The 12,695-nt window shown below is 39.7% G+C and overlaps 1 protein-coding gene across 2 annotated transcripts in view; it reads left to right on the plus strand.

Moving 5' to 3' along the window:
- LOC108696083 (AT-rich interactive domain-containing protein 5B) overlaps positions 1 to 12,695 on the plus strand; it is a 236,798-nt gene that overhangs the window by 94,094 nt on the left and 130,009 nt on the right. The gene's annotated exons all lie outside the window — the stretch shown is intronic.

Below are 12,695 nucleotides of genomic sequence, written 5' to 3' on the forward strand. Positions count from 1 at the left end.
AGTTATACAGGGAACTCTGAGTATCACTCATGTATTATAAGGGATAATGTACCCCCTACTGTAAATAACATGGATACATTTTATCATGCTTAGTAAGTCTTACTCTTTTAAGAAGTGCCTTTTAGTTAATTTGTATAGAAAACAAATACTTGCCATGCTATATCCATAAAAGAATTGGTAGATTTCAAACCTAATGTTGGCAAGTCTGAATCAGACACTGAGAACACAGCATGCCTTTACATGAGCAGTGTATAATGTGCCACTAAGTTGGCTTTAACAAAAGAAAATGCTATAAAGAACTGTTCTTGCTTTCAGTTGTATCCCCAACACACTTTTTTATTGTAGCCACTGGTCTCAGTCATTTCCTGTTCTGTTTGACACTGGCTTTGCAATCGGAAGTCAGTAGCCACACTGTGTTATGCTGAGCAGAAAGTAATAATAGGGATAATAACTTGTTATGAAAACATAAAATAAAAGGTAATATAATAACTTCTATTATTATAGAAACAAATTAAGTTGTAACGGTTTTTCAAGTTGTTCTTTAAAAAAAATATATAAAATTTTAGGTTGCCCTTCTTGCAAATCCATTGTTTACACAGGACTCCTGTACACAGCTGTGAGCCCGTTAGTGATTATAATGACATAACTGAGACCCCACCCAGTACTACTCAGTTCTCTTAAAATGGCACAAGCCTGGGGTACTAATGTAGGAGTGTGGCGTCACCATCTTCTTATTCCTCGTTGATCTGCTCTCTGAGACCAGTGCATGGGCATAGGGTTGCCACCCAGACAGTAAAAACACCAGCCAAGTCCAGTTCCGTATTACAAATTTACTGACAATATAGTAGCTGGTAAATTTGTAATAATCTATGTTTCGCCGCTGGCCTGCTCAATTAATCGTTGCTCTGCCCCAATACTTACCTCTTTCTCTGACAAACTGTGGAGAAAACTTTATCCGCACCCCACTTACGTCTCTGCTCTGTCCAAACGCACCATTGATCCGCCCACTAATTGTAGAGCCACCCACTGATATTGTAAATCCACCACCAATGTCACCCACACCCCCTAACATTTGAAGCTCTCTGTTGCTGATTTATTTGAAAAGGTGGCGACCCTACTGTGACGTTAGGTATCCCAAACTCAGAACAAAGCTCAACGTCCCGGCTCACTGTTCTGTCTATAACAACCGCCTTTCGCTTCGGCAGGAGCCCTCCGCTACTCGGACGCCGCCAGGTCTTATTGTGAGAGGACCAAGGAGAAGGTTCTTGGCGAGCAAGGGAACCGTAAGTGCAAACCGGAACGGAGAATAGGAGCGTGGTCAAAGAACAGTCAATACCAGATCAGGCAGCACAGTAGAAAATCGAAAGGCGAGAGCTTAGTCAAAGGCACAGGCCGAGTCAGAATACCAAATCAGGTGACACAGTACAGAATCGAGAGATAAGAGCGTAGTCGAGGTCACAGGCCAAGTCAGAATACCAATGTAGCTGGTTTAAATCAGAATCCGGGATAATGGTAAAGTACAGGCAGGAGTCAGGACAGGCAGCAATAAGGCAATAACAGGGACAGGCAAGGTCAGACACAGAATAAACAACTAGAAATCGCACCCCAGGAACTACCAAGGTAGACCTACGTTGGGCAACATGTAACTAACTGCGGACACTTAAAATATTTGAATTTCGCACCTATGATGACGCCACACAAACCAAAGCCAAAAAGACATGCACCGGCATTTTGCGCTCCAGATGGCTCCGGAAGCGCCGCACACCGCAGTCGTCCCTGTTAGGAGCTGGACCACCAGGTACTTTCCTCACACCTACACGTTTGGTAGAGGAAAAAGCTGGATTCATGTTTTTTTACACTATTGCCTATACACACAACACTCCTAGGGACCCCTAGAGGAAAGACAAAGATGACAATATGGCACTCCTACAGTCAGGGCCAGATCTAGGGGTAGGCAGAGTAGGCACGTGCCTATGGCGCAAAGCTAGGGGGAGTTGACTGTGCACTGGTGCTTATTTGCATGTGTGTGCTTGCGTGCACCTATTTGGCGCCAGGTTGCCTAGGGTGCATAACCGGATTTGCCCGGCGGTACCTACAGTTGAACTCTGGACTGGTGCAGTTTTCAGCAAACAGGAACAGCGGCCCAGGTCTCTCTAATTACAGGGAGGTACCTAATACCCCCCAGTTATTATGCCTTTCCTCGTCCTTAAATATATTGTGAATTGTGTTTTTGGGGTCTTGCTCAATTTTAGAGATACATATGTATTGGCAATAGAAATATATGGGATGTTAAATACAGCTGATTAAAAGTTTTGTTACCATGTAAAAGTGCAAAGTGGATACGGGCCCAGCTCACCAACACTACTGTTTAAAGGAGAACTAAACCCAAAAGTTAAAAAAAACCCTACCCTACATAGACCCTCCTCCTCCCGCCCAGCCTAGCTGCTTCCCCTGGCAAATGCCCCTAACGCTTTACTTACCCCTCCTTGCAGATTCTGTCCAGCGGAGTACACGGGCGCCATCTTCAGCCGCTTCGGTAATATTCAGAATGAGACAAAATTCTCCTTTAAGTCGACCACCTGATTATTTGCTAGGGGTCACTCGTGAGAAATTTTGAGCCTGAGCTTACATTACCTTTATAAACTACTTGTTGCAGACCTTGGCTCTATGACGAGCTCCTCGTATTAAACATTTTTCGCCCTGACATGCCGGGAATACTTATATCTCTTCTCTTTTGCGAAATGTATTTTACTTAATAGGATAGTGTCCCCGGGGGTGTGTGATCTACATTTCTCAAATATTATATTACACTGTTCCTCATTAATAAAATGTTTTTTTTTTTTAAATGGAAGAGAAAATAATCTAGTTCTCTGTCTACGGCACATTTGCTTAATGGCTTTCTCTGGATCTATATAAATTATTTTTCTCTTCAGCGGGGTATTCAATTAAATAGTCTCCTTCAACATTGGAACGCTCTATCTGGCCACTGCCCCTAGGGAATTATTTTTAATGCTTTCAACTTTTAGTTGCAGCAAATCACATCTAATTACTTTTTTTTGTACACAAACGCTTAATAAAATGCTTAACCAAACATATTTATGTCTGCTTCAAAGGTTGGAAGCTACCGTCATTTTCTTGGCGTGGATATGCAAATTGTAATGGTTATTAGTTCTTAGAAATAAGTGCATTTTAAATATGGTGTCTGGCTTGAGTATTAATTTGTATTTTGGAAAGCAGCAGCTTTCATAACATAATTGTTCTTATTTTTACAATAAGCGTCTTTTCTGAAATGTGCAAGGCTAAAGCAGCATTTGAGGCCCTGCACATAAACAGAAGCAGTAGAATTGTATTTCATTGGATTTTGACTGTTGTTTATTAAATACAACTACCTATTTATAAAGCACCTTTGATATCAATAGGGAATTAAAGGGCTATTGATAACAAAATAAAAAGCTAATTAAAACAGCTCTTTCCCCACGTTATGATTTTGCATTATATTTTTGTCAAGCTTGTAAATTTCAATAAGATTCATACTTATTTTGCCAAAAACATATTTGTCAGCCTCCCACAGGAAATATTAATATTCTCCCCTACGGGGGTTGGCAACAAACTTTGACTATAATGTCTGGTGAAATTCTTTCTCAATTTATTTTATAAAGAGTCGATAAAAGGGAAAAACAAGATTATCCTGTTATTAATAGGCCAATAGGAGACAACATCTAAATTTTTGGGTACCTATGCAGGGTACATTGCTATTAGGATATTTCCTAGTTGCAGCATGAGCAAGTGGAGCATCCCACTAACTACTGGGATTTTTACTTCAAGAATATCACTGCCCTTGTTAGTACAGTAGTTGCATCTGGGCCTTGCAATAAAGCATACAAGTGCCAGTGGGTCTAGCCATGAATATCTGAAGGACCAACACTTCCCTATAAAGCCATCCTAACAAACAATTGCTACATTTCTAACTTCCCCATCCAGGACCCATACAAGGGGTAGGCAGCATAGGCGGCTGTCTAAGCCACAACATGGTGTGGGGGTGGGGGAGTATGGATTGAAGGTGGTGAGGTAAGAGACCATGGGGATTGAGGTATGTGGCAGCTCTGGGGTGCAAGTGATTGGGTAGTAGTGGGGTGGATTTGCAGTGGCCGGTCGTGGGGTATTTGTGACTTTGGGCCCTCAAATAAACCATACAAGAGCTAAAAAATATATTTACGGCCCCCGATTTCCCATCATTTTCCTTGCTTGTAGTTGTCTCTAGGCCTTGAGGTAAAGCTTAGAAGTGTCAATGGATCTAGCCAAGATTATCTGGAGAACCTCCATTTCTTTTTCACTGTCCTTGTTAGTAATTGTTTCTGGGCCTTCAGAAAAAGCATACAAGTGTTAATGGATCTAGCGAAGAGGGCCTTCACTTACCTTTCACTGCCCTTGATAGTAGTTGTCTCTTGGCTTCGAGATAAAGCATAAACTTACCAATGCAACTAGCCAAGAAAATCTAGAGGGCGTCAACTTCCAGATTACTGTCCTAGTTAGTCGTTGCCTTTGGCCTCTCAAAAGATACAAGTGCATTACTGTTGGTTTAATAGTTAGTAATTGCCTTCTGGGCCCTCCAATAAAGCATACAAATGCTTATGGATTTAACCAAGAATATCTGGAGGGCATCTAATTCCCCATCACTGTCTGTAATTATCTCTGGACCTTCATATAAAGCATACAAGTGCCAGTAGATCTAGCCAAGAATATCTTAGGGGCATTCATTTTCCCATCACTGTTCTTAGTTTAGTAGTTGCCACGTGGCTTTGAGATTATGAGTGCAAATGGTTCTAGCCAATAATATAAGGAATTCTAACAGTGAAGTGAGGCAACTGACCTCTATTTTGTATACTTAGTTGTTTTCCGAGCTCTTACATTTTTTAGAAACTCGTAACAGTACAAAAGAGCCATTAAAAGTACCACCATCTATTGAAACCAGAATGTGCCACTCCCCATTCTCAAGAACACTGCTTGGATGCATTTATTGGCACAGAACCTTATATTAACCAGAGTAGGAAATAATAGTTGCTTAAGTACTAAAGTGCTTACCTTTTGCACAGTATTTGATGTCCTACATTAAAATTACAGATTGCATTGTTTTATTATGTTTATTATTGTTTTATTATCTAGTTCTATGAACACATTGATATCATATGAGCACATTGTGACATCATTAGAATGTATTAAACCTGCTCATATTATTTATAATAAGGCTAACATATTAAAGCAGAGTATTGTTACACATAGATCCATCTTAGTGCCATGCTGCTGTTGCAAACGGACTTATTGTGTAGCAGAAAGGGGATGAGAGAAGGGAAACAAAGAATGACGGAGTCAAGCTGGTTCCATTCCAAACAAAGTTTGCTCATTGCCAATATCAACAGTAAAGTACAAGTAACAATAAATGTCAGGTTTATCCCATGGTGGTTTATGATCGATGATTACTTTTGCATTCAGTGTGGCAATACAATAAATGATGATGAAAGATGCATCCTAAATTATCCAAATTAGTGCCAAAGGGAAAAATACAATGTTCGTAGATAAAGAATATATTTGGAGTTCTTTAATATATCGCTATGTTTATCATTTATCGTTAAACATTTTTTTCCTCTTAGCCATAGAAGCTAACGTATTGCTTGTCTTAGTAGAGGTCTTAAAATGGACAGAGCTTAGATAGCACTGTATTATTGCAATAGGTCTATGCGATGAGGTCTATTGTGAGTCTAAGTTTAGTTTGCAATTGGGATTTTTTTCACCAAATGACCTTGAATTTGATGTCACATCATATTGAAAAACTACAAAAACCGACTCTTTTCCCGCTGAAGCATAATTTAGTAACTTGTGAATGCTATTAAAATATTGAGACCGCACTACTTTAAGCTTGTTTCAAAGATAGCCTGACAACACAATAATACGTATGTGGAGATGTGGAAATACCACTCTGAAAAAATTGTTTTCACCTGCATCTCTACAACAACAAATGGATTGACCTCCTTCCCTAAACTTGGGGGTGCAAAAGGGGACATATTTTCAAGAGCTTCTTCTTGTATGAAATCTGAGCATGGTTTGGCCGGATTCCATGTCAGGCCAATTTACATCGGTGGCCCACACAAGAGTTGTTGGGAAGGACCTAATTCAATGAAAAATAAAGTCCACAGCCAGTAAAATAATTCTCCAGATAGGCTGATTGATATCTGGCCAAGCCTTGAGCAGAAAAGGAAGGCTTTTAGTAGACTGGAAGCCATAAAAATCTCTTGGAACTATATCGTCTTTTGTACTATCAGGCTTAGTGTTATCTGAATACCTGAGCAAAAGGTAAGCACGTTAGCTTGCTGAATCATTTTTGTAGCCTAGTTTGGGATTTCAGTGGCTATTTCAGGCCAATATGTACTTGTTTGGTGACTTTACCATATGAAAACAACTTTTTGTGTATGGCCAGCTTCATAATTGTGTTTCCACTCTAGTTAGGCAAAATATCACTCTTATGTCCGATCTTCACATTTAGGACTTTATGTTATATTATTCTACAAAAAATGCCTGTTTGGACAAAGATGGTGACCGGGTGACAGCAAAATGTAATCACCACTTTAGTCATGATCTTAAATTGACATTAGACTTAATGTACTGCCAAGGTATAAATAAAAAAATGGACTGGTGAAGTGTTACTTGAAAAGCAATTTTAAGCTTTTACGACTCCACAAAAATAAACTTTATAGACCACAGTTCGGAAAATTCTGCCGTGTAGTAGATTTAATAATTGCAAGAAGGTATTAATGTATTTTCATCTCAAACTGTAACGCTTTCTGGGTGATTATGTCATGTTTTATTTCATATTTTTGGATTGTTGCAAGGAATCCTGGAAGAGGGAACATTCTGTTTTGAAGAATGAGCAATGTTTTCAAATGTTTAGTGACCCTGCCAAAACTGCAAGGGGGTGGCCTCTCCAATATTCAGCCTTTTTTCCCCATTTTCTTATAACTTAATGCTCAGTCTTATCATGCCTTTGGGAACATTTTATGAACATCAGTTTTGATTTCCACTTATCTGTATTTTAATTTCATTCTGAATACGTAGCCTGTGCTCCATTTATGATTTAAATCCAAAAAGGCAGCTGGATCCACAGACCATTTATTTCCAATATACTCGTTTTCCTTAAGTTGGCTAAAGCTTTCTTGAAGAACTGTGATATGAAGAAATGGGTGATGTAAAATAGGAATTGTGTAATGATTAGAAACTAAGAACATTAGATAAAAAATGCATGTTCTAAAGCACTTTGTGGTGGCAGTTCTGCCAAGGTGTCTTATTGGTCTGATCTGAAAGTTGGCTGGTCTTCTGTCCACCCTCACCTCCAATCAATCTGCTTCTTCGGGCCATCAGTCGAAGGACTAAGTCAGAGGTATTTAACCACCTGGGTGGATTGCTACTTTAGAATATATCCCACCATTTTTGGTCTGTTGATTGACTTAGCCCAAGTGCCGTCATGAAGTATGTGTTAGGAATTCTCCAAATCCAATTTTAATGAGGTTGAATATCAATCCTTCCATCAAGAATTCATTTGAATTCTAAACGGAATAATCCAGGGAGAAAACCTCAAAAAGAGGACATCATTTTTCAACAGGTTTTGGTCGAATCAAATCCTGCTTAGAAAGGCTTTGATTTTGGTGGAATCCTGGATTTGGTGAATCTGTAGTTAGGAATGGACGAATCTGACCTATTTTGCTTCGCTGAAAATTTGCCAAAATGCATTGATGTATATAGGCAACAACATTTTTTTGACGTGCAACAAATTTCCTATGGGCGTCATTTTCGCAGCAAAACTTGGTGAAAAATTTTGCTCATCGCTATCTGTAGTCTCAATTTCAGATATTTCCCCTTGCAAACTGCATTGGACTTGATATGTGGCTGTAATATTCTATAAAGAACTACCTACTCCCTATAGAAGGCATGCACCTTCTGTAGCCCAAGACAAACATAGTAGGGGGGTCATTTATAAACCCTGGGTCAGTTTGCGTCTGGACAAAAACTCATGGAAATCAGATGTTTGCTTTCATTGTTCTACCAGCAGGGAAAGGCTAATCACTGATTGGTTACTATGGGTTGCTGTCCAGATGCAAACTTGCCCATTGTTTATAAACGAGCCCCAGTAAAACGTGTGAATACTTTTCTTCTCAGTCTCAGACTAAGCCAATCAATGCAAAGTTTAAATTATGGTAGTGTCAACTGCTTGTACAACAGAAGTGCTTTGGTATATAATTATATGTGACATAAACTTGAACATGTTTGATGGACTTCTGTTGGATCCATAAAAACTCACTCCATTATTGCAACCTAGTAATAAAATCAGTTCCATTACTATATCATAAAATAAACACCATGACAAAGCTAATGTATCTGTTTTAATGGAGTGTTTTCCAGCAGGAAGACTGAAAGTAAATGAATCTACATTTTATGACCTTACAACTCCTAAAACAATAAAGATGAGGCACATATCAGCCTGCCATTGTGAAAGTGGAGAAGATATAGAACTATTTTGCGTAACCTTTGTCCCGTAATATATCACTTGCAGAGCTAGGAGAAAGTTGCTTACTCTGTTCCCTTGGTGACTTTCATTGCTCTAAAAGGATTTGCATACACGTTCCAGCAGGGTAACAGGACAAATGGGGTTACTGCGCTTGGCAAGGGGTGTATAGAACACAAATGTGCATCTGTAGAAAAGAAGTGTTTGTAGAATAGAAAGACTTTATAACATGTTTGTTTTTATTGGCTGCTAAACATTTAAGATCATTTCTTTCTTTGAGCTTTTATAATTTGTGTAATTTGTTGGCTCATGAGTTCGATTCCAACCAGGATGCTATTTGCAAAGAATTTGTATGTTCTTCCACATGTAGGTATGGCTTTCCTTATGTTACTCCAGGTTGCTCCCACATTCAATAAACATACAGGCAGGTTAATTGGCTGCTGATAAAACTGATTTTTGGTAATCTGATGAGGACCTTAGATTGTAAACTCCACTATCAGCAGGGACTGATAGGAATGACTAAAGGTGGCCATACACGGGCAGATATCGGTCCTTTAGACAATTCGGCATCTTATCTGTCCTTGTGTGAGGGCTCCCGACGGGTCCTCTCAATCGATATCAGGCCAAAATTCGTCCAGGAATTTTTTTCTGCAATCCAGGACCACGTCGGCTAGTTGATGCAGTCCTGCGACCCATCGGCGCCCATTCACAGCATTGTAATCCGATCGTTCAGCCCCAAGTCCGAACGTTTGGATTCACCCGTTATCACCCAGCCATTAGTGGGCATTTCGGGTTAAAATCCGTCCTCACCAAATGAGCGGATTTTAATAGTGTATGGCCACCTTAACAGTACTGTTAGCCCTATAAAAAAAACAGATAAAATTATTCTGATTTTAGAAATAAGCACTACCCTATATAATATTTGCTTTATTATATAGGTATAGGAAAAACACCCCTTCCCTCTCTAATGTTATTGGTGGTGCTGCTCAAATCTAAGCCTTATAACTTACAACTGCCCCTGTTTGGTCAAAAACACCTAAAAAGAAGCTTACTCAAAGCTAAGCCTATACTGTATGTACAAAAATGTGCAACGTTCACATAAACCTCTACTACAATATCTCCTGAAACATCAGTTGAGTAGACAATCAAGTAACAACGGAGAGCAGCAGTGCTACAATGGTGGTGCAACATTGCATAATATTCCCAGATTTTGGGCTATAGTGACCATGAAATTCGAGCATGTACTTATTTAGCCTGCATTATAAGTAATTTACCTGTTTTCTTCACCTGCCAACCATTCCCACAATATTGTTACTTGTAGTTGCCAAAATACTGCCCATTGGAACTTGCCTCACATTATTATGTTTTTATACCTGGGATGTTGCCAATTATGACATTATTCATATACTGGTATAGAAATCAGTCACCTCAAGCATACTGCTGATTTGTATGAGCAGGATATTACAATGGGTTTCCTTGTGATTTACTTCCCTTGACATTTTATTTTTGTTCCTTTATTTCATTTTTCCCTATTGTAAATAAAACCTTGATCTCATTTATAAAGCTGTTTATCTTGTAGCCTTGCGTATAAAACTACACTTTAGATTTTCAACAGAACCGAGCATATTAATCCGCCGTTTTCTTAAAACATGATCTGGTCATATTTTGCAATAGTTCTGTACACAGAGTCACAGAGAAAGGAGGTCAGGTGCAGAGATTAAATGAAGCACCTGCTGCCATAGAGGAATACAGGAGGTTTTCATGGCCGCTGAATGTGTTGACAGCAAATATGTGAAGATGAATGTCAAAATCTAAATTCCTGCCAAATAAGTGGACAAACTGGTCAGTCTCCCAGTAGAAGTCAAATATGTTTCTCGAAAGAAGAGAGATGTTGTTTTAACAAGTTTTGAAGCATTTTTCAAATATTTTTAAAGTACGAAAATAAATTATCCTGGTGGACTTCAATGGGATATAATTGAAAGTTTAGAATTTTTTTGTCTCGGTGTCACCAACTTTAAACTGGTGATCCCCAACCAGTTGCTTGTGAGCAACATGTTGCTCTCCGACTCCTTGGATGTTGCTTTCAGAGGCCTCAAAGTAGGTGCTTCTTTTTGATTTTTTTTAATATTGCACAAGAGGCCATAATACACATGGATGCCATCTTTGCATTGTCCTGTTTGTTAGGGACAACCATCAAATGATCAGAACAGCAGGAAGTGGGGCCGCACTTTATTGAGGCCCGGATTTGCGAGGCCGCAAAAGGCTCGGCACTTAGGTTTACCCGTTGGTCGGGCGGGTTTGGGCCGACCTTGCACTCTTCTTTGCGGGTTGAGCTCTTCTCCTGCTCTCCCCGACCGCCACCATCAAATGCCGGCTCCCAGGTAAATTTTTTATAGATGCTGCGCCTTGCTCGCCCCACCCCTTTTGTGACATCATCGATGGGGCAGGTCGGTGTGGGTCTATAATAGCAACCCAGAAGTCGGATGCGGATGGGTTAGGGTCGGGGAAATCCCGACCCACACATCACTACTAGGGTGGCATAAATTAAGGGGCACATGCCACCCAGCCACAGAGGTAGTTCACTCTGTTCTGGAACACTTAATGCTATAAACGCTTACATCTCCAGTAAGAAAAGATGCGCATGCGCGCAATCCTGCGGAAGGGAGGGGGCATGGAGGACACTGGCCTCCGGGCACCCTGAGGAGAAATCTCCGCTTGACTTTAGTGATGTGTGGGTCAAGCACCCAACCCACTGCGCACTCCGCGCCCGCCCCGCTGTGATGTCATGGAAAGGGGTGGGCATGTCTGCACAAGTATATAAAAAGAAGCATGTCTAGGCGGAAGTGGGGCACTAGAAAGTCAGGAACAGGGTGGACATAGGCCAAAGTTCAGCCAGCCTGCGGCCCACAAATTTTGTGTGGAAGTCGGACTGAACCTGCCAACCCACATATCTTGTGGGCTTCAGGTCGGCCCAAACATCACTACCGCACTTACTTTAGGCTGACCAGAGGAAATTTTCTGTCAGGGCCAATGCATCAAGATAACTGTATTATCTGCATGCTACTCGGCGATACATGCCCAGATAGTTGGAAAGTATTGTTGAAAACAGTCCAGCCGGCCAGTTTAAGATTGTAATGCTTCTAGCCAAATGTGGCCTCTAAGAGATTTCATGGCCCTCAACATGTCCCAAGGCTCCATTAACTTCCTTGTTTCATCAATTTGTGATAATCTGGATAATTGGGCTACCATAAGCAAAGTTCTTCTATAATATTGATAAAGATAAAGATACAAACAGTTAAGCCTTCTGCTAGGCTGCAAGCTGAGCAAAATATGGTTTCTTTAAAACTAGAAGAGATAAAAACAAGAGGAAAATAATAATGCATTCAACTTTTAAGGTTTCCACAACAAGAAAGAAAATATGGCGGCCATTTAATTTGCCTTCTAAGCCTAGAAACAATTTTAAACCAATCGTCTTTGATGACACTTATCAAGCGGATCTCATTTTTTTCCCTAAATTCCTTGAATATGCTTGAAGATTCTTAACATTTACAGATTTATTATATTTCATTTGTCCACCCAATAAAATTAAAAAATCTGTATTTCATGTAATTGCTTCCTAGTGGATAATTATTTAGTGTTAATAACGTCAAATTGGTTAATTTGCTCTACTTGACCTTTAGTCAAAAATATTTCATATACACATTACAGATCATATCTGAATAACTATTTACATTTTATTGAAAGTGGATAATTTCACTTAAATTGCTGACATTTCAGGTTGATTGTATGTATTATCTGTGTATGATAAAGAACTGTGCCAGTGGAGACGTGTACTGTATTTATGAGACATTTAGCAAAATCACAAGTTTATATAGATATGCAGACTTATGGAATTCAATTTGTGAGTGTTTTTGTTTGGTTTTAAAGGAGACATTTTGTGTAAAAAAATTAAGTACCAGTGCGTTAAACTCATTTAGATTTAGAAGAATTGTGGTTAAAAAGTAGTGTTTCAGCCTGATTTATTGAATATTTCTGCAAAAACCCTAATAATCCCTCCCTTCTCTTCCACTTCCTGCTCCCTGAATTCCCAGGCTGTGCACTCAGCTCACTGCACTGTAGGACAGGAACCAATCAGCAGCTAGCA

This window comes from Xenopus laevis, chromosome 7L (assembly GCF_017654675.1).
Source record: "Xenopus laevis strain J_2021 chromosome 7L, Xenopus_laevis_v10.1, whole genome shotgun sequence".
NCBI classification, from domain to species: domain Eukaryota; kingdom Metazoa; phylum Chordata; class Amphibia; order Anura; family Pipidae; genus Xenopus; species Xenopus laevis.